The following is a 23,061-nucleotide window of genomic DNA, read 5'->3' as shown; positions in this document are numbered from 1 at the left end:
GATACATTATGCCAACCATGTGTCTGTCTCCGAGCGCGCGGCTGAGCAGGCGTCGACGAGCTCTCGCTTGTGTCAGGATTCTGTCATGTTGCTCTCTCACCACATGTAAAATGGCTTCTGTTCCTACATGAACATTTTTCATCATCACATAGGAATAAAAAGCCATATTACACGGTGGCATGTATGCAGAAACGCGGAGAGGACACAAGTGAGAGTGGTGTTCTGACATCTTCACCTAAATCCCCATGAGACCTGAGGAGAGGAGCAGAGAGAAGAATCAGGGGAAGATAGACGTGAGGATATTTTCTTTGACAGGGGCTAAAGCTCAAATGCTCTGTTCTGGCAAATAAATTAAAAAGGTGAAGCCTTATGTGAGCTGACTGGCACTGAGATCAGCGCCGCAAGACATAAGCAGTTATGCAATCAATCTGGCTGATTTATACGTATGGAGATGGGGTTACTGTTTCAGCAAGTTGTGGCTTTCGTTTGTGTTATGAATGCGCCGCTGTTTTCTGTAAACACAGCCATCAGTCTGCTGTTGGCGGAGAGAGTGTGGAGCAAACACGGCCACAATGTTGCTGAAATAACTCCTAATTAATTTGGTGGGAATACTGGTTTGGAAGCAATTGCAACACTTTTTTTTTTCAACTCAGTGAGAAAATAAAGAAGCATACTAATACTCCTACATTGTAGCAGAGCTTTGATCAGGATCAAATTAAAATCCCTCACAGCATGTTGGCAGGTGTGTTACATCCTGACCTTTGTTACAGTCCTGTAAAAGTCATGCTGGAATTATAAATTCAGCCTCAGTTTCCTTGAAGCAGAAAGCTTTAGGAGGGTTTTTCACCCGGAAAAAAGAAAATCTAACAGAAATGGGATTATTTTCATAATCTTTCCGCTGGGTTTAAACTCTCAGAAGCATGTGTGATGGGCCCACTCATCAGGTTTTTCAGAGAGCTGGCAGCCTTTTCAGACACAAGCTTTGTTGACAGATGGTCAAGTAACAGTAATGGCAACACGCTTATGTTTAATACTGCTGCCATCCCAATAACAAGAAGCCCATTGATAAGAATGAGCGATTAAGGTCTTTGTGTCCGGGAAATCCTTTCAGCCGTAATATCTTTTTTCTTTCATAAATACCACTGAACCTGAAACACATAAATATTTTTTTTGAAGTTGGAAACAAAGCTGAAATATCGTTTTCTTTTCTAAAAAAAAAAATGTATTATGTAATAAATCATAAAAGTGGTTGGCTGCTTCTCTACTTTTTAAATGTGTCTCTCCCTGGATACCTGCTGCCTGCAGGTGTGTAACTGCGTGTGTGAGCTTTTATTGGCAGCGTCTCAACTGTCTCTGCTGAGCATTCGATGACTACTTAGAAGTACATTATTCACTATGAAATATTAGCTGATGTGTTGAGAGACAACCAGCAACTAAATTATTAACGGGAATCGTCAGATTTTTTCTGGTATAAAAGAATTTCTTCTATTCAAATACATTTTTAAATCTTGTGACATATCAAAACAAAAAAGGGGACACGGCAGGAGGATGGATAAACTTCTGCGCTGTAAATGCAAACCACGTTTTAATTACAAAAAAAGAGACTTGCTGAGGATATGATGCTCTTTAGTTTGACTGTGCAAATGACTCATTTAAATATAAAAAAATAATGAAAACAGCTTGACTATGTACTGCTCAGCTGGAGTCCCATTACATCAAAAAGACTAAACAGTCTCGTCTTGCCAGAGGTTCCGTGTGATTATTATCAAATTAAATCTAACTATGTTTCCAGTTAGAGGATGCATGGTTCGTTCTTCATGGAAGTGGGGATTATCATTTCTACACCGCAGGAACCTGGCAGGTCACAAACTCATTCATGAGCACGGGGCCCGAAGCCCGCGTGACTGATGACTTCAGTGATGTCAGAGCCATCAAGACGTGCAAGAGAAATATTTCTGACTAACATCCAACTGGGCAGATACTGTGAGATGAAAGGCAGCTCGGTAGATGTCGTTAAAAGCTTCTTATTCTACCTATTTTCCCTCTCAGTTGCACTCACTGGTTTCATGCTGTAATGTAAACTTGAAGCAAAATGACAGGCTGATGTTTGACTATTTCCATGTACCTGGGTTTTACCTGAACCTTGTGATGTTCTTCGCCTCCCTGCACCGGTGGATTTCCCACAGGGCCAACAATTGGAAGCTGCGATTGAATAAGACAAAATTAGAGAACTCAGTATATTTTGTCAAAGTTCAACTCAGAATGTGTCACGCAGAGTGAGTAGGAGAGTCACACACCCCACTGTCAGGCATCCTTTTATCATCTGATCTATGAGGAAATTCTGCAGAGGCACAGTTATGCAGGAGCATGACAGGAACGCTTTGCACTTTGAAGTAGAGTGACATTATCAGTAAGTGTGGTCTTGAAATAGCAACTCTTGTCTCTCCCTCCATTTCTGAGTCTCCCTCCCTGCCTCATCTGGTCTCCTTCGTTCTTTCCTCCATACATTTTCCCTCAACCCCCACCCTCATTTCCCTGCTCTTGCTTCGTTTTTCTTCGCTCCTCATCATCAATTTCCATTTCAGCATCTCATCCCGTTTTCCCAGTTTCTATCTCTTGTTTTCTCCAATTTTCCTCTTCCACCTTTATCTCAGTCAGTCACCTGCTTTTCCCTAGATTCTCCGCCCTTTTGTGCGCATCACCCCATCGCTCCCCACCGCGCCTCCTTTCTCTATCACCCTCTGTCCGCCTCCTCTCTGTCTCTCTGTCCTATCTCGCCTTTGCTCCCTCATCCCTCACTGGTGTGCGCTGCCGGCTGGCTCTCAGGGAGGTCACCAGATCAGGGGCAGATAGAGATGGGCTGCTGGTCAGCGGTAATGACACACAGGCTGAAGGGGCCTCTCAGGTCGCCTCTCTGGGGAATGTGAGGCTTCAGCCATCACGGGGAGATAAATAGATAGATGGAGGAATTTGCTGAATGAAACAGAGAAACGACTGAGCATCCCTCTCGGCAAACAGGGGGGAGATTATGATGAATTTCTACTGAAATTACATCTGAAGTCATTTTGTGTTTCAATAGTAAGAATGTCTTTGAATAATTCAAAATAAACCAGTTCCCCTGATGTGGAAAAGAGGAGGAACGGGAAAGAAATCATAGAACAAAATTTGCGTGAAAATTCATCACATTTATTTATGTAGTCTACAATAAAAGGTGCTCAGTTGAATATTTGTATTTTTTCCAGAAAATTAATGTTTAAATTTTCAAAACTGGAATTCCGCAAAAAATTAGATTTTCTACATCCAACGAACTGGAACCTGAAATATTATTCAAAGACAAAGGGCTGGTCGTAGAAATGAATTGCTACGCAGGTAAACAGTTAGAAATGACGACACTGTGAAGCAACAAAACGTTAACATAATGCCAAGCAGCCTTTGAATTTCCAGATGAATGGCCTCTCAGCAGGAAGTCGTGGTGCTCTACGACCAACGGAGCCTTCGTGGCTCAACCATTCGTCATTCCAGTCAGCACCAGAGAGGGAACAGGCTGTACACAATAGCTGAAAGTACCTGTTTGATGTTCCAGCTTTGCAGAAATAAATGGGGTTCTCCTGCAGTGACTATGCAAACACATGAAGGCCCATCGGTGTGTGTGTGTCTAGAGAAAGCAGCGCTGCACGCTGCAGCAGGTGTGTCCAGTCCCACGGGCCTCCCACAGGAAACAACCGCTTTTAAAGAAAGTGTGGCATGTATGCATGGTTGCAATTTGTTTAAGTGAATATTATGCAATACTGTCACTAAAAATTGCAAATTTCGTTGTGGAAAAAAAGAATAACTTGTACACATTTCTTTTTTTTTTACACGTTCATTTCAGTAAAAACAAGTTCACTGGCAGGTAATATTTGATGCTTAGCACTAAATGGAAACCTTGCACAGCAGGGCATCACCAAATTTGTCAAACGGATAATAAATTTCCAATATTATGCACAGGTTAGTGTGCAGGAAACGACCCTGGTGGCCTGAAGGGATTCTGCTGGTACTTCAGAGACTCTGCCGTTGCCCCCCACCCTCATTACTCTGCACTGTAACCTCCTTCCCCTCCCCTCATCCACTATGTGCCCCCCAGTTTCTCCTCCCGCTGCTTCTCTGGTTATCACAGAGAATTTGAAGGATCTACCCTGACATTAAATGTGGCACAAAATTGGATTTCCTCTGTGATTCTCTCAGCGAGCCCCTCGCCGAGCGTAATCCACACTGTGACTAATTGAGTGACATGCCAACAGCCTGAGTGTGTAAATGGATGGTTGCTGGTGAAATGTGGATGTGACCTGCACTTTGTGTTTGGGTTTTTTTGTGTTGTTGTTTTTTTTAAGGTCAGGGACTTTGATTAGACAGAGAAAGGAAATGAAACAAGCACTAAGGTTACTAGCAAAGCAGGATCCTCCAGTACCCAAACACATTTCATCCTTTGAGTGTCACCTCTTGTTGTTGCACGTTGGACGTGACCTGCATTACGCATTATTGTCTGGCTTGCGTAACAAAATATCAGCCACAGGAAATTAATTTTTCCTAATTTAATGACCAATATATGCCACAGAGTGTCTGAACTTCTGTGATGGGGAACATTAACTAGCAGTTTGTTGTCTAACATTATCCTTGGTGCATAATAAACCTGAGCTTCACAGTGACAGATGTTATAGGATGACTCACCGCAGCTATGTCACCTGTCTGACCACCGGTGTCCCAGAAGGCATTGCGCTAACCCGCTACATTCCTATCACAGACAGAGGGAAAACCCTAACAACGATGCCACACACAAAAACGCTTTTATTTTTCTAGTCAATGTTTTATCCCGTCATTAAAAACCTGTACTTCCATCTGAAATCCCTGACATGCCTTTCACTCTGAGGACCCAATCATCTGATTTGGATTTGAATAATTGAAAATGTTCACCTCCCTAGAGGACTGCAAGTTTCCCTTTTCATTAAAAACTTTCCACTAATGTGTGTGTATGTGTGCAGGTGTGTGTTTGTGTATATATGGGTGTGTGTGTGTGTGTGTTTGTGAGAGCTTCTTCATACACTGAGCACTCTCCATCCATCCACACCCCTGCTAGAATACACACACCCCCACAAATTCACACACTGACTGAGATGCAGGAGTGTATACGCTAAAGCAACTCACTCCCGTGATCTGCTGCGAAAACACGTTGTGAAAACATGATGATACTTTGAGAAGGTGGTAAGCGGCGTGATGGCAGCAACAAAAGAGCCTGATGAATGAACTCACAGATGGGTGATAATGTGGTATACGTACCTGCAGGGCTTCAGTCACCACACCGTCCCTTCTTCTCTCCCCAGTCTGCTCGTCTCCCCCTTTTCGTGGATTCGTCTGTGCCTGCTGGAGTGTTTCTGGAGGAGAAAGTGTTCACCCCGTCGAGCCGGGAAGCGGGGCTCAGCTGCAGAGACTGACATCATCGCTTTCAGAGAGGAGGTTTTCCCCTCCCGCTATCTGCACCCTCTCTGTCAATGTGTGTGTGTGTGTGTGTGTGTTTCCCTATCCCTGTCCCTCCCTCACACTCGCGCTGCCTCATACTTCGTACAGTAGCATACTCCTCCTATCTCTCCCTCCCTTTCTTTTTCTTTTTGTACCTTTTTTTTTTTTTGCTTCTTAATATTGCTTCTATTTTTCAAAGCCACCACAGGTGAGTGACGCTGACACCGTAACTGTGGCTCTCAAAGCAGTAACAAGTGCTTAATCTGAGCTGTTCTGTTAACATCATCCTGTATTTTACTGCAGATATGAATCGAGCGTGTGAATTTCCCACTACAGAGGAAACTTATCTTCCAGGACTCCAACATTAGAGGCTTTATTAATAGATGCGGGTTGCACAGCAGATCTTTCAAAGTTACCTTCCCCTTCTTCCTCTCCCCAACTGCATCTTCTTTCCATTCCTGTTAAAGATCAAGGCGCACATGAAGCCTAATGGGTAGCCAGCCTTCATCTATCGAATTCTTTTAGATCAGCAGGAATGATAGAGGAAAGGATCTGAGCTCAGGGAGGTGTATTGAGACGGATGCCTGCTGTGATGCCGGTGATGCTGGAGGTCCGTGTTGCTGTCCCTGGTGCTGATTACACTTGAAGGAGACATCACTGAGGACAGCAGTGACCCTGCAGCCCCCCACACAAAATAGCCTTCAACAGAGCACAGAGGAAAAAACCTGTTTCATCCACTGCAGAAAACACACACACGAGCTAACAAATACACACACTGACAGAGACGAACACACGCGGTATAGAGACTTAAATCCACCTCCCAGCCTCCTCCTCTGTCTCCCACGGGCATTTCTCTGCGTCTCAATTCATTTAGGCTTACATTCATCATTGTAAGGTAACTGTGGCAGGTGGGATTAAAATGGATTAGCCCTATTAAAGAAATGTGTGGTGCATATAACACCCAAACCCCACGCACACGCAAACACACACTTATTTGTTCACCAAGCCATATGCATTCAGGTGCAAAGCTCAAGACTAGACTCACACATACGGGAGAAACGCAGGAGACAATACTGAAATGTACGTGTGTGTTAGTGCACAGACACACCCACAGTCTGGTAAAAGGCTAAAACAGCCAGATGAAGAGAGCGCACACACAATAGAAGTGCAATGTATAGATGCTGTGTATGTTGCAGCTTTTCCGCCACTCACACAGTGGACTCCTTTTTGTTGTCTTAACTCTCGTCTCAAGAGGTAGCATTTAGAATCTCGCCTCCTTGTTTCCATAGTGACACTTTCCCTCCTTTGTGCAAGAGAGTAAGTGTGTATTTCAGAGGCACATGGAGAGGAGAAAGACAGGCGTAGGGAGGGAGAGTGGGGGATGACAGCAAGATGACTTGGTTCTCTTACATTTATTCACTACAAAAGGGGGAAAAGGAAAATAAGTTCACGCAGCCAGTTCTTTTTTCAGCCCCAGAAAGTCTTTTCTGTCCTCTTTTCTTTGGCTATCAGCACTAAGTTGCTGTAAGTAACTTTTGACTGGTGGATGTTGTAGCGTCTCATGGAAGATGAAAATGTTGTTTGGTTAACCGTCGTATCAACAACAGTAGGTGGTGATTCCTCAGGACATTTTTATGAGAATCTTAAACAGATTACTCATTGTGTTGGTTGTGGGAGGTGCTGGTGCTTTTATCTTTTTCTCTTTTTTTCATGGAAATAACTAAAGTAAAATCAATTTATGTCTTATCCTCTTTGTGGAGTAGCAGTGTTTCCCTGGCGTGTGGGGTTGCAACTTTTAACACTGTTCAAAAAGATATTTATTCCTCTGTGGTTTGGTATCACACTACGTGTGGGAACATATCGCATCTAAAATCATTTGGCAGTTCTTAGACGAGGCATAATTAGACAGAAACAAACATAGTAAACAAACATCACAGTTCTTCCCGTAAGGGTTTTATTTTATTTTCTACCCAAAGCCATCATTCATATGGCAGGAAAGTTGCTGAGCAGTTGTACCCGTATTAACTCAAAAAGGATCATGAAAAACATTTGGAATGACCTTGGAGGATACAACTATCACCTGCATAAAATACTGCCTAATCTAAATCTGTGGCACACCGTGTGTAATAAATTATTAATTATGCACATTAAATGGCTGAATTTATCACTTTCAAAACAACTGGGGTGGAGTTGGGAGATTGATGGCAGGAAAACAGATGTGTGTGTTGCAGGTTTTTACCTGTTTTTGTTACCTTATTGGCGCCATTTCTTTGAAACCACAGCTTTTCTTGGACCAGTAGCATTTCCTAAGACAAAAACCTAATTTCAGAGGAAGCTAGAGTTAGTATGATGTTTTGGAGATGTTACATAAATGGGTCTGTGTTTTCTTTTTTTATTAGGACCTCAACCAGTAAGTCCTCTTCCAGATAAGAATGCAGGGATAGCTGGAATCTAAGCAGGGCCGGGTGAAAGTAAAGATCACAAAAACGAATGATATATCTTAAAATAAAACAGCTTATATCTTATAACTGGTAATCATGAAACACATTTTTTTTTCTCAAGTTTGGGGATTTAATTTGTGTTTTATTTATGTCGAGAGCGTATGGAGCTGACAAGAACAGGGAAGTTACCCTTCTATTCACTTTTGTACCTGTTTCCTCCCGGATTGTGGAGGTGCTGGAACCTATCCAAGCTGTCATCAGGTGAAAGACAGGATACACTCTGGAGAAATCAGCAGTCTATCACAGGACCACACAAATGACACATGACACACGAGACAGATAGCCGTTCACGCTCATGCCGTCTCCTGTGGACGAGTTACATTCACTAATCAACCAAACCAGGTTTTTGGGTTGAGGTTGACTGGGAGTACTTTGACCAAAACCCAAACGTTGTTGCTGCGAAGCGAGAGGCTTAACCATGAAGCCCCAGAACTATACTATAGTCTCAAAGAAATTGCATTTTTCTGTTCTCTTGAATCACATGGGCTATTGTTCGAAAAGTCTATTTTTAGATAAAATACGCTGTCCTCAAAAGGTAGGTATTGTTCTGCGGACCCAAAAAGGAAACATATACATGAATGTGTGTGTGTGTGTGTGTGTGTGCGTGTGCGTGTGCGTGCGCGTGTGCGTGCGTGCGTGTCTGAGACCATTGATTGCAAAGTGTATATATGAGTTGTCTAAATCTTCTCTTAGCCCACCAGGACTCTGCAAAAAGAAAGGACTTAGCTGAGGAGAAAATCCTTTCTCCCCATGCCCCCCAGCATCAGCCAGCTGAGTTCCACATCAGTGAATCTGATTCAGGAGCAGGGATGCTGGCAGCTCTGCTGAGACACAGGGCTGACTATACATAACGGAGTTGTCTAAACTGAGACGTCTGCCATCTTGAGCTGTCACAGCGTCTGTGCCTAAACAAAGCTATGTGTGACAAACTTAATGAAATGATAGAAGAATTGATGAATGCTTGAGGTGAAGCTCAACTGTTGTTTCACTTATTAGTGATAATGAAGTCAAAACATGGAGTAGAAGAAAACCTGAAACTTATCGACGTGCAACACAGTTACTGTGGATCCTCCTGGTTTCTGGATGCTAAATAGCGGCTAACACGGCACCACAGTTTCATGTCATTGCTATGACATTACATAAACCCGGGCCGTTCCCCCTGAGTGGTTGGAGGTAAGAGTTGGTTCTTGACATCCATTCTGAGTTTGGTATGAGAGTGGGGGTGGTAAAAAAAAAAATGCAAAAAAAGTGGTGAGATGAGACTGCTCACGTCGGCGGTGCCGGCTGATGCTTGATTGGGTCTGAGCTGTTCCTGACAGCAGGTTGAAGTTATCGTTAAGGGCGGTATTACACAGCTGCTCCATCAGCCTACAGTTATCTCCATAAAAAGAAGGTCTATCACCCTGACGGTGAGGCTGAGGCAAAGGTGCAGCGCTCGATCCGCAAGACTTTAAATTACTGTAACACACCTGCCAGACGCTTTCCACTGCAGGCCCAACTGGGGCTGTGTTACCTTGTAAGGAATTGTTATCACTGAGATATTGAAGTTGCTCGTCCATGTGATTTTGAATCTGTGTGTGCGAACGAGACGGTGTGTGTGACTGCGAGCGAGCGGTGCATGGCTGTGGAGAACTGTGTAGTCTTCTCTTCACTTTTCTATTTTGTCTTGAATCAATCCCCTGAGTGTAACAATACCTATTTCTCTCTGTATAATTGGACTGGATGACAGGCACATCTGAAGTCAGCGGATGAAAGCCTCTCCTGACAATGGAGTGTCTGGCCTGTGACATGACTTGAATGAGGAAGAGATAGCCCTGCCACACAGACACATAATGTAAATGCTTCTGACACCCATTACCAAAACAGCACAGAAACCTTTATTTAGTCACTCATTTGTTTTGCAAATGAGTGACTAAATATGAGCACTAGAACAGCTGGAAATCTCAGAGAAAACGCAGTCAAAAAGAAGAAATGATATGATTTGTGTCATCATCTCCTGTTGCCCCCACGATAAATCTCTTCTGTATAAGCAAAAAGTAAGTTGCAGATTGAATTTACTGCACCGCAGACCAAATATTTGCTCTGAGATTGTGCGTTCTGCTTGCTCTGCATAACGCTAGTTTGACAGACTGTAAGTTTGAATAGCTGCCAGTGAAACAAATTATTATTCAGTTTCCCCGGTATTCCGGCTTGCCTATTTATAGCCGCCTGTGAGGGTGTGAATGTAATATACTACACCCTGATGTATAAACCCCACACACACGCAAACACATACACGCAGCACACACACACAAACATGAATGCGAACAGACTGTGAGTAAAACACTGAGAATGCATCTCAATAAAGCACTCAAGGGGGTATTTGTTAAACCAGATTCCCAACTTCTGTCCCCAGTAGCACAAAATATCTCTCTCTAAGTGTATTTGCTGTTCGCTTTGTCACCACGGTAACCACCATTGCCCAAACACCCCCTTGCTGATGGACACTTACATTAGGTGTCTTCCCATCTATCCCTCCGTCGAGCTCCTTCCTTTCCCCGTCCTTTTCTTCTCCCCTTCCTGTCATCACTTATCTTCTTGTGGCCAAGCAAGTTGACATCTCTGACAAAATCTGTCACTCTCCTGCAGCTGGTGCCTTTTTTTTTCTTTTGTCTATTTTGTTCTGAGCATATGGTGTGCTTAAAAAAAAAGCCAAAAATAAGACACTCAGTGTTCTTTGTGCTTTTTCTTTTTTTAAATAAGTGAAAACCAGCTCTGGAACAATGTGTCCTGAGGGACGAGGGACTTAACGAGGCAGAGGGTGGCATTTTTCCCTGCCCTGAACTTTCATTCATCTACCACAAGTTGACCATATTCATGCTCTCTAATGAGACCCTTTGTGTCACATCATATACCACGACAACGGTCTGTGTACAGGTAGAGGGGTGTGTAATAGGAGCCATGAATCACTATGACACCAGTTCCAAAAAGGACTGGTTTTCGTTTGTCCTTTACATCCCCTTCACAACCTGACGGTGGCCTTGTGGAGAACGCATGTGGCTGCTTTATAATGCTACGCTAATTCAGCGATGATTTATTTAGGCGAAGATGTTCTGCAGCAAAAGTGCAGGCTGGGGAGATATTTGTGAACAAACAACACCAGAATATTAATCATAAAACATATTAATAATATAAGCAGAGGCAGAATTTCTCTCAACAATAAATCTGGAAACAGCAATTCTCTGGCACAGCAAATCTGAAAAATATCCAAATAAACAGTGGCAAGAAAAACACTCATTACAAGAGGTCATAAATAATTTCAGTGATTAAAAAAAGTAAAATTAGCTTTTTATTGTTTTTTTTTTTATCTCAACAGTTGATCAAAGGAATTTGTAATGTGGGAAAAACAGCTTGTGATGATCAACCTGTTAATAATGAAGACCTGACCCTGCTGTTCCCCCGGCTTTTTATCGTTCTGCTGATTATTTTCCAGCCTGCACACCCTCCAAACACATTTGTCATTTTGAGACACAGCTAACAGCTGTATTCATCAGTACAAAATCCTACTGTACGCGCACAGTCATTTTCTTTATGTGTGTGTGAGTGTGTGTGCACATGCGTGCGTGTGTTTGTAAAACAATAAGAATCAAGTGATCACAGTGGGTTTTACTATCAGTAAAATATAACACCAGATGAAGAGCAACATATGACATTTTTACCATAACATTATTTATTTAACAAAAACAACAAATGTGTGCAAACCTAAGTAGCCCCATGATTAATTCTTTTGTAGATCCACTTTTAGCAGCAATGACTTGAAGAAGTTGTTTCATGTATGACTTTTATCAGTCTCGCAAATCATTAGGACAAGGCAGGTTTATTTCTATAATACTAATACAATTCAACAAGGTGATTCAAAGTGCTTTACAGAGACATTAAAACATCATCACATAGTAGAAATAAGTACAATTAAAAGCATGTTTTAAAATGTAAATAGAAAGAAAGAAAGAAAGAAAGAAAGAAAGAAAGAAAGAAAGAAAGAAAGAAAGAAAGAAAGAAAGAAAGAAAGAAAGAAAGAAAGAAAGAAAGAAAGAAAGAAAGAAAGAAAGAAAGAAAGAAAGAAAGAAAAGTAGATAAAAACAGTGCTGCAATTCGGTCCCGAATTTCCCGCGCTGTCCTGCGGATGTGACGTCACATGACGCTGCATGCACGTTCTCCCCGTTCTCCCGTGCCGGCTTCACTGTTGGCTGCAGTACCCCCAACGGCCGTCGTGGTGAAGGGTGGCGCTAGAGAGTCTCATTTCTTAAAAGGAGCCTCAAGCTCCTTTAAACATACCAGTGTAGAGTGTTTCAGCTGATCTGAGTTTTTCTGGGAGTTTGTTCCAGACATGAGGAGCATAGAAGCTGAATGCAGATTCTCAGTGTCTGGTTCTGACTCTGGGAACTGATAAAATACCAGATCCCGATGACCCGAGGGGTCTGGAAGGTTCATCCTGGGTCAGGAGGTCACTGATGTATTCTGGTCCTGGACCATTCAGAGCTTTATAAACCAGCATCAGAACTTTGAAGTCTGTCCTCTGACGGACAGACAGACAGTGTAAAACCTCAGAGCTGGACTGATGTGGTCTACTTTGTTGGTCTTGGTGAGGACTGGAGCAGAGTTCTGAATGAGCTGCAGTTGTTTACCTGACTTCTTAGGTAAACCTGTAAAGATGCTGTTACAATAATCGAGCTACTAAAGATGCATGAACTAGTGTCTCCAGGTCCTGCTGAAACATCAGATCCTTTAACCTTGATATATTCTTAAGGTGATAGTAGCCTGACTTTCTTACCAATGTGTTTTTCCAAATGTATCTGGGAGTCCATCACTACTCCCAGATGTCTGGCCTGGTTGGTGGTGTTTAGGTGTATAGATTAAAGCTCTGAGGTGACCTGTAATCATTTCTCTTTGCCTCCAAACACAATTACCTCAGTTTTGTTTGAGTTTAGGTGAATAAAGTTGTGGCACATCCAGTCATTAATCTCTTCAATGTATTTACCATGAGCCTGTACAGGGCCTCTGTTGTCCTGGTCACATTGTAATAAATATCTGAGTGTCATCTGCACAGCTATGGTAGTTTATTTTGTTGTTCTTTATAATCTGTGCCAGTGGGATCATGTAGATGTTAAACAGAAGAGGTCCCAGGATTGAACCTTGGGAAACTCCACATGCAATTCTTATCTGCTCAGATGTAAAGTTACCTATTGACACAAAGTACTTCCTGTTCTCTAAGTACATTTTGAACAAGTTTAGTGCAGTTCCAGAAACCCCAGTTCTCCAATCGTTGAGTAAAATATTGTGGTCAAATGCAACACTGCGATCCAGTAAAACTAGATTGACATGGAGGAATTGTGCCTCATTCCTCTTATAGCCTTGCTTTAGTTTATTGGGATTATCAAGGGTTTGTTTCCACATTTCTCTTGAGAGTCCACCACTGCATTTCAAATGTGTCTGGCCCTTGATTAGCCCATTTTAAAAACATGAATTCTTTTATTTTTCAGCAATTCTGCTATAGATTTGAGCCTAAAGACTGAGACTAAACTAAGCTTTAGCACTAGAAATCCAGAAATCACATCTGTGTTTTCTCGGCCTGAGACTCATTCAAGTGCCTTTGGGAAACTCCCTGTTGGCCGTTGGCCTTTTAGTGTCTTCTGTGAAGCCACTTTACAACAAAGGCCCGATTGTTGCAGTTCTGTACTGATGCTTGTCCTCCACCTGCATAACTCCAGATATCATCAACAGTGAAAGTCATTGCTTACATTTCTGAGAAAAATCTGTTTTTCCCTGATAAGACAATTTGGCAGCCAGAAATTTGGCTAATGGTTCTTCTAAACGTTTTCCATTTCAGACTGGTAGAAGATGGAGGCTACTGTTCTTCATCACACAAATCTCTCTTGACACTTTCGTGTCTTGAAGGTCTGTGGAAAATTATCTTGACCTAATGTCAATATTTTCTGCCACACATACAGTATGCTATGACACATTATATAAATAGGCATGTGCCTTTTATAGTTATGTCCAATAAATGTGATCAAACACTGATGTGGTCCAGTCAAGAAGAAACATTTCAAGGAACCATGAGAGGAGTAAGATGTATTAGTTCAGCTACAAATGTCATAAGAATGTCAAATACCAACATAAATAATGAAAGAAAAGTACTCAGTCATTGTACGTTCAACCTCATACTGGGATGAATTATGTGTGAACTCAGAATAAATACATATTTAGATTTCTCTAAAAATGCAGAGCAAGTAACTAAAAGCTTTTATCAACTTCATCAACAGTGAAGCAGCTAAAGAGGAGTTGATGGAGACCAAGAAAAAATAAAAGGACAATTGATACTAGATGCTGATGGAGAAGGATTAAAGGAGCTTGAGGCCGGATTGTGGCAAGATTTATGAAAAAAATCCGTATACATTTTAAGTTTTCTAGTAATAATGTCAGATGAAGCGTTCCAAACCCAAAATAATGATCCCTCTAGTGTATCTCTCCTTTGCCTTGAACAGGCTGTGTGCTGCAAAATGTGCTGCAATTCGGTCCCGAATTTCCCGCGCTGGGCTGCGGATGTGACGTCACATGATGCTGAATGCACGTTCTCCCCGTTCTCCCGTGCCGGCTTCACTGTTGGCTGCAGTACCCCCAACGGCCATCGTGGTGAAGGTGGCGCTAGAGAGTCTCATTTCTTAAAAGGAGCCTCAAGCTCCTTTAACAGAGTGGACACATGCATTATATGTACATGGTAAGTTTGATAGGATAGATTTGTGTTTAGTTATCATACGTCATCATATCAGCCCTGTTCAGTAACAAGTTGTCCATCCTGCCACCGCCAAAAGGGAAGTTCATAATATTTACAGCGTTGAAAGAGCGCATGTTACAGATTTTTTTTTGAGGGGTGGGGGTTTAAAAAGTAGGTTTGCAGCCATGAATATTAAGAATAAATAAGTTGGGTCTGACCTGATAAAAGAGGGTTGAATACTGACATAAAGTATACATACAGATACATTTGTTGGTACACATTCCATTAAAGTAATAATTTAATGAAACTAACGATAATAATAGAAACAAACTAAGTTAAAGGTAAGACTTGACGCTCCTGTAACTGCTGCTGCAAATTTGATCCAGCAGTTAAGGATCTGCAGGACTGTAGCCAACCTCCCGGGACACGGCTGCAAAAGGAAAATTGATAACAAATGAAAGAGATGGATAAAATGAATGACAACCAAAGAGCCCAAAACAACTTCCAACGAGATTCAAGGTGAACTCATGGTCAAGGTACATTAGCGATAGATTGCACCATCTGTTTGGGCCAAAGCGTACTTAGTGGAAGATGGTCGAGGAGGACTCCGCTGTTGAAAGCAAATCATTAAAAAAAAACAGACTGGGATTTGCTTTTTGGAGAATGTTCTTTGAAAAGATGGGAAAACGAGAGCTTCTTGGCAAGTAACATCAGCTCTGTGTTCACAGACAAACAGACGTTTCTGATCTAAAGCCTGCTGAAGAGCTGTTGAAAAAGCTGAAACATGCAATCCTGAGGGGGGGGGGGACCCTTCAATCCAGAGGCAGCAGGACAGTTTGCTCAAGAGGAGTGGACCAAAATACCTGTCCACAGGTGCACAAGTCTCGCTGAGTGTCACACAGATCATTTGATTGCAGTGATTGCCTCGAAATGCTGTGCAACAAAATAGTAGATTGAGAGGCCCATTATCTCTGTCCACGCCAGTTATATTTTTTTTATATTTTATTTTTTAAACTATTCTATTGAACCACAATTCAAAAGCAATGTTTGATTTTCATCCTTGAGTTTTGAGGATATTATTATTTATTATTTCAATGATCATTGTGTTTTTTTTTTCTTTCTTCAATAGAACACATTTCTGGCTTCTTCTGATTAAAAGTAAGCTTTTAAACTTGTAAACATTTCCATAAATCAGCAGAGCACCATCCACACGCTGAAGATGAGCCAATACTTATATGTGTCACACGGGCTGGATAAATGTGCTCGAATTGTGTCCAAGAGGGGCAAAATGATCACAACTGAGGGGGTTGAGCTACCAGAAGGCAACATATTGGATGTTCAGGACAACTAAAAATACCTGGGGGATTCCACAGGCAAACAGCAACCATGAGGAGGCTGCTAGGAAGTAGCTGAAAAGACTCAGGCAGATCCTGAAGAGCCAGCTGAATGGAAAGAACAAAGTCCGGGCCATCAACACATATGTCCTAGCAGTATTAAGGTACCCCGAGGACCAGAGGTGTCTTCAGTATTCACATTCATTACTCAGGTAGAAGTATAGATACTAGAGTTTAAAAATACTCCTGTAGAAGTTGAAGTATCAACTCAAGTTTTTTACTCAAGTAAAAGTATAAAAGTACTGGTTTTAAAACTACTTAAAGTATAAAAGTAAAAGTAATGTAAGGGGGAAAAAGCCATTAAGGACAAAAGCCATTGAAAATGAATGTATCTTAGTATAATGCAAATATATTAAAGAACCATATATGTGTACTATTGAGCATTAACATGTGTTTCAGAGAGCAGGAGATATGATGACCAGTTGCCTATAAGTATTGTAATGGTGCAAAAAGTCAAACTTCAGAGGCATGTTATCATTTATCCTAACCTTTATTGGAATGTACATCCAAGTTTAGTTGCAGGAATCTGAGGGAACGGATGTAAGAACAAAACTGGACAAGAACATCTGAAACAACCACAACCAAATTCACTCTATCCGGGCGGAGCAATTTAACTGGATAGTTTTTTTTAAAGGCCGAAATGAAATAGAATAACGAGGCTGTTTTTAAAATGTAAGGAGTAAAAAGTACAGATAATTGTGTGAAAATGTAAGGAGTAAAAGTAAAAAGTCGTCTGAAAAATAATTACTCCAGTGAAGTATAGATAACCAAAACTTCTACTTAAGTAAGGTAACATAGTATTTGTACTTTGTTACTTGACACCTCTGCTGAGGACGTTGTAATCTGGTGGACACAGGAAGAAATGGAAGCCACTGATATAAAGACAAGGAAGCTCCTCACGATATACAAAGGATTCCATCCAATGTCCAGAACCATGAGACTCTACATGAAGCAGAAAGGTGGAGTCTGTGGATTAGTGGGCATCAAAATCAACATCCAGTATGAAACAACAAAGATCCAGGAATACATCCAGGAAAGAAGATGGCCCCTAAGAATAGGCTGCAAAGTGAATGTGGAAGGTACCAGAAATCCAGTGGAGAAGAAGATGTGGAAGTGGAACCATCATGGACAGAGAAGCCCTTGCACGGCATGTACCATCCACAACTGGCTGACATGGAGAAATCCTAGTGGGATTCAAGAGGCTGGCAGAGAAAGCATCATTAGAACAACACAACCGGGTAGGAATTATACAGAACATCTCCTCTGAGGATGGGTTGGAAGCAGAGGTGGACAGAGTACTCGACCCCAGTACTTGAGTAAGAGTACAAATACTACTGGTCAAAATTTACTCTGTTACAAGTAAAAGTAGCTCAGTCAAAATATTACTTGAGTAAGAGTAGAAAAGTACTTGCTTTTAAAGGTACTTAAGTATCCAAAAGTAAATGCTTTTAAATTTACTTTAAGTAAAAGTAAGAGTAAGAGTAAATTTCTTATTTTCCACATCAGTAAATTACTGTATTTTTTCTAAATTAATTTAAGGATCTTTTAACTCTTGTTTCTGAGAATTAGATGTTGAGTTGTTGAAAGCAGAGAGGTAGTTCTGCTTCGGCAGACACAATAAACATTTGAAAATAAATGTCTGTGGTTTGTCTGTGCCCTCGTTTTTTACTCAGTCGAACTCAAACATTGAGTTAAGATACGGCCAAGGATTTTGTGAAAGTCCCTGCTCCGAGTCCGGCTCATTATCAGACTCAGACGACTCAGCGGATTGTCTTTCTTCTCCTGACGCAGGCATAGCTGTTGTTGTGTCTATGTCTTGACTTGTTGCTGCTCTGTCTTGACAAACGCAGGCTACTTTGGCGGTATCGTTTTGAGGAGGCTTGACGTATTTCCGCTTTCCGTACATCCCAGTGGAGAGCGTGCACTGTGATAGGTCTCCTCCTTTGACAAAAGCAGCTTGTGTCCAATAGGATTTTAGGGAAGAAGAAAAAAGAGCAGACCTGAAAGTAACGAGTACTTTTCAGCCTTCCTAGAAATTTACTCGAGTAAAAGTAAAAATATTTGTCTTGGAAATGTATTCAAGTAAGAGTAAGAAGTACCAAAGAAATCTAATACTCAAGTAAAGTACAAATCCTCTGGATATGTACTTAAGTACAGTACTCAAGTAAATTTACTCCGTTACTGTCCACCACTGGTTGGAAGTCCCAAGGTCATGCTGGGCGATACCTGCATGGGTGGTGAGAGAGAACAAAAGGATGATAAATTGGTGATGACTGGCCAGCCGGACAAAGTGGTTATTGATAAACTCCAGAAGAGAGCTGTGGTGATGGACAATCCCAAACGACAGCAATATCAAGAAGAAGGAACATGAGAAGCTGGAGCAGTAGCAGGGGTTGAAGGAGGAAGTAGAGAAGATGTGGAAGGTGAAGACAGCAGTGGTGCTGATAGTAGTTGGAGCACGTGGAGATGATGAGACCACCGAGCTGGGAGAGTTGCTCCAGCAGATCACAGGAACATCAGAGTTCTCCGCCCAGAAGAGCTCAGACCTAGGAACAGCAAACATACTGCACAGAACTCTCAAGCTAGATAGATAGATAGTTATCTTCTAGAGGACAGAGGTGTGGCAGCAGCCACATTACCATAGATGTCCATTCACTCCATTAGGAAGGTGTAGTTATTCCCAAGCCATTTAAGGACATAAGAGGGTTTTGTTTCTTCTTATCTTTTTATGTGATAAAAGCGTCCAAGTTTATACCTTTGAGAAGCAGAAATAAGTTTTTATGGGATTAATAAAAAAAGAAAAGCAAACTGCTGGGGTGCATATAAAGCAGTGTGCAGCCTCAATGCCTCGCTGACAGCGTCAAGGAAACATTTATTGTAGAACTCTAGTATTGATTGCATTAGACAGTAAAAGTGTCCAGCTAAAAGAAAATAAAGTCTGGTATTATCTATGTGTGGGAGAGATTGTACATTTTTTTAATGGTGGGAGCAGTGGGAGTGATTTAATGAATTCTCCCACAGTTTAGTATATCCATCATGATATGGCTCCCTGACACAGTGGTCAGCAGCAGCAGGTGGTGTGATGTGGCTGGAGTGTAAGTGGCTTTCACAATGCAGGATAGCCTGTCAGCCAGATGCCCTTAGGGGAATAGATTCACACCATGCAGAATGGCCTTTACACACTCTCTTTCTTCTTGTCTCGCTCTGTGCGAGTGTGTGCGTTTCTAAACTTGACAGTGAGGCTCATTTCTCTTGTTTTGTGTGTGCGTATTAAAGTGAGAGAGACAGAGGATGTTAGCGGGTTGGTGTAAATCTCTGTCCGGCAGCACGTTTGGATAGGTGTTTGGGGACTGGTTGGAGAGCTGGCTCACAGAAGCTTAGATTGATGAAGTGATGGTGATGGATGGAGGTAATAAAGGTCTGGATGTCCTGTCTGTTGCCAGTGATGAAGCTGGTATGAATCACCCGTCTGGGGCTGTGGAACATGACGATGCTCAGTCCCTAGGCCCGTCCACCTTGACACCCAACTCTAACTCTGTCGCTCCATCCTTTTATTTCCTCTGCCTTGTGACTTAGCATCATAATGAGGAGAATTCTGCCTGAATGTAGCACGGCAGTCGGTTCAAAATCATGCCATTACTGTATCGATTTGAGCTCATGCGTGGTTTAAAAGATATTATAAGGGCTGTTTATCCACCGTGAAAAAACAGCATGTGCACAATTCAAAGCGCTGCACGCTGTTCATTAATTTTGTGTCCGAACATAACTTGTTGAGTGATTGGGAGACACACATGGAAAAAAAATCCAATCAACTCAGCCAGCCACTCCTCATGAATAGGGTCGTTTGAATAAAGAGGGTTATCTGAAATTGCAATGTTTGTGTCAACATAACAAGTTAATGATCTCAGATGATAATTGGTAGCTGGATGCTGAAGAGCTGTGTTGTGGCCCATGAGGTTCAGTGCCAAGGACCTCCTGTGATAAAAGAAGCAGCATGAGGGCTTTGAAAGTGGCGCGATGCTGTAGGCAACACAATTCATCACTGCCCCATGAATATTCATTCAGCTCTCCATTTCCTCCAGGGCCGGTGAAAACACGTCCGTGTTAAGTCTCCTCAATGTGTTGCAGTTTGAAGACACCTAAACCTTCTGGCCTCTCATTACCAGACTGTGCTCTTACTGCCCCGCGCTCAGCTGCCTGCCAGGGAGGGAAGCCACACTTCATTAAAATAAAAAGGAAATTCTCTTGTTCTGCGCACTAACAAGGCAGAGGTCAGGCAGTCAGATGATAGAGAATCCACTGCACTGCGCATGCTCGCAGAGGTCAGAATTAGTGATGGTGAATGATCGCCAGAGGTGGACAGAGTACTCGACCCCAGTACTTGAGTAAGAGTACAAATACTAGTGGTCAAAATTTACTCCGTTACAAGTAAAAGTAGCTCAGTCAAAATATTACTCGAGTAAGAGTAGAAAAGTACTTGCTTTTAAAGGTACTTAAAGGAGCATGAGGCTCCTTTTAAGAAATGAGACTCTCTAGCGCCACCCTTCACCGCGGCGGCCGTTGGGGGTACTGCAGCCAACAGCGAAGCCGGCACGGGAGAACGGGGAGAACGTGCATGCAGCGTCATGTGACGTCACATCCGCAGGACAGCGCGGAAAATTTGGGCCCGAATTGCAGCACATTTTGCAGCACACAGCCTGTTCAAGGCAACGGAGAGATACACTAGAGGGCTCATTCTTTTTGGTTTGGAACGCTTCATCTGACATTATTACTAGAAAACTTAAAACGTATACGGATTTTTTTCATAAATCCTGCCTCAATCCGGCCTCAAGCTCCTTTAAGTATCCAAAAGTAAATGCTTTTAAATTTACTTTAAGTAAAAGTAAGAGTAAGAGTAAATTTCTTATTTTCCACATCAGTAAATTACTATATTTTTTCTAAATTAATTTAAGGATCTTTTAACTCTTGTTTCTGAGAATTAACTCTTTGAAACCAGCTGCACTGATGTGCTGCTTTTAGAACCACAATGTTATATAAAACCTGCAGAAAACACCAAAAACAAATCAAATGAATGGGATCATAAGAGGACAGCAGATGATGCAGAGTTTATTAACAATCATGAACTGAAACCAAATGAACCTGCACCATCCAACTAAGTCTGGATCCCCCTCAAAGACCACTGCTTTACAAAAAACTACATCTCTGCTTTCAATAACTCAAACTCTGTCTTGACAAACGCAGGCTACTTTGGCGGTATCGTTTTGAGGAGGCTTGACGTATTTCCGCTTTACGTACATCCCAGTGGAGAGCGTGCACTGTGATAGGTCTCCTCCTTTGACAAAAACAGCTTGTGTCCAATAGGATTTTAGGGAAGAAGAAAAAAGAGCAGACCTGAAAGTAACGAGTACTTTTCAGCCTTCCTAGAAATGTACTCGAGTAAAAGTAAAAATATTTGTCTTGGAAATGTATTCAAGTAAGAGTAAGAAGTACCAAAGAAATCTAATACTCAAGTAAAGTACAAATCCTCTGGATATGTACTTAAGTACAGTACTCAAGTAAATTTACTCCGTTACTGTCCACCACTGATGATCGCTCTTCATTTATTGCGCACAGGGCTGGTGGTCTGACGGATCTGCCAGCCCGGGCCGAGCCAGTTGTACAGGACCATTTCCCAACTTTGTTGGTAGCAATTCGGCACCACTTCTTGCATCTCTTCCCTCACCGACTTTCTCAATGACAGGAGCCCGGAGTTTGGTTTGGTGTCTAGGGCACCTTTTCTGTGCTTTATCAGACCTGCAGGCTTTTAAGTGCTGTCCCCAGATTACTATTTAGGAAGAGGGTACTTGACTGACAGGCCTTGGCCTTGGCGCTCCCCAGGGGGAAGGGGAGGGGGATTTGTGATGGCTGCAACTCCTCGTACTTCTCTTACAATTTTCTCCAAGCCAGTTTCAGACTGTCAGGGTGGGAGAAAGCTCTTTCTGCATAATTCATAAGACCTCCTCTCTTTTTCCACTCTTGGCTGCTACGTGGCAGGCACCGCAGCAGCATTGTGTCGGAAGACAGAGTAATGGAGCTTGTCACAATATGTTAACATAGTTTATTGTTCACAGCAACAGTTTGGAAACAAATTAACTTCCTTTGAAACAAGCAATTCAGTGCATTTAATGTGGAATACCTATGAAGGAAGCCAAATTCGAGTGGCCTATTTTAAATAAAATAGCTTAAAACACTTATTTTAATGACTGAAAATTATTCATTACTGGTCATTTTTTTTTTACTGCACTGCCAACACAGAACATTTGCTTTAAGACTGTAATCCAAAAGAGGATATAGCAACAGAGATTGACTCTACACCAAACACTGTTTTGCAGCCAATTACCAGAGTAGTGGCAGCAGATGACACATACACAAGTCTGTCCTTTTGAAGCTTGTATACTGTCTCTTGTCATGATCTAGCTGGCATTTACTTCTTGGGAATCTGCAAGGGAGATATATCATATTTGGAGCTACATGACATCCCTTCACAGAATATGACTAAACAAGCCCATCCTTCAGTGTAAGATTGTGCAAGTTGAAGCCAGAGGGCAAATTTTGTCACTGTGGCAGTAAATAAGGGTGAGACTCCCTGAGAAGCTGTGGCTGTTCAGTCACGCTGACCTCCAACACGCTGCATGGACATACTATAGTTGGCAAGACACTTTCATTCTTTGTCTTTTGCACGTTCGGTTTTGTAAATAAAACAACAAAATGAGTGAAGTTTGCAACAGGGTGGACTTCACCAGCTAAATGTATATATAACAGTCTGGTTGTACTTTGAGCTGCATGTGCTTGAAAACATAACTTAAATATGATCTTTCCTCTAGATACAGTATATCTCGATCTTGGTACCCGTTTTATTTTACAGAAAGGTCATAATGTA

The sequence above is a fragment of the Cololabis saira genome, chromosome 5 (genome assembly GCF_033807715.1).
Source record: "Cololabis saira isolate AMF1-May2022 chromosome 5, fColSai1.1, whole genome shotgun sequence".
Classification (NCBI taxonomy): Eukaryota; Metazoa; Chordata; class Actinopteri; order Beloniformes; family Belonidae; genus Cololabis; species Cololabis saira.
The sequence above is the reverse complement of the archived record's forward strand: the minus strand, read 5'-3'. Positions refer to the sequence as shown.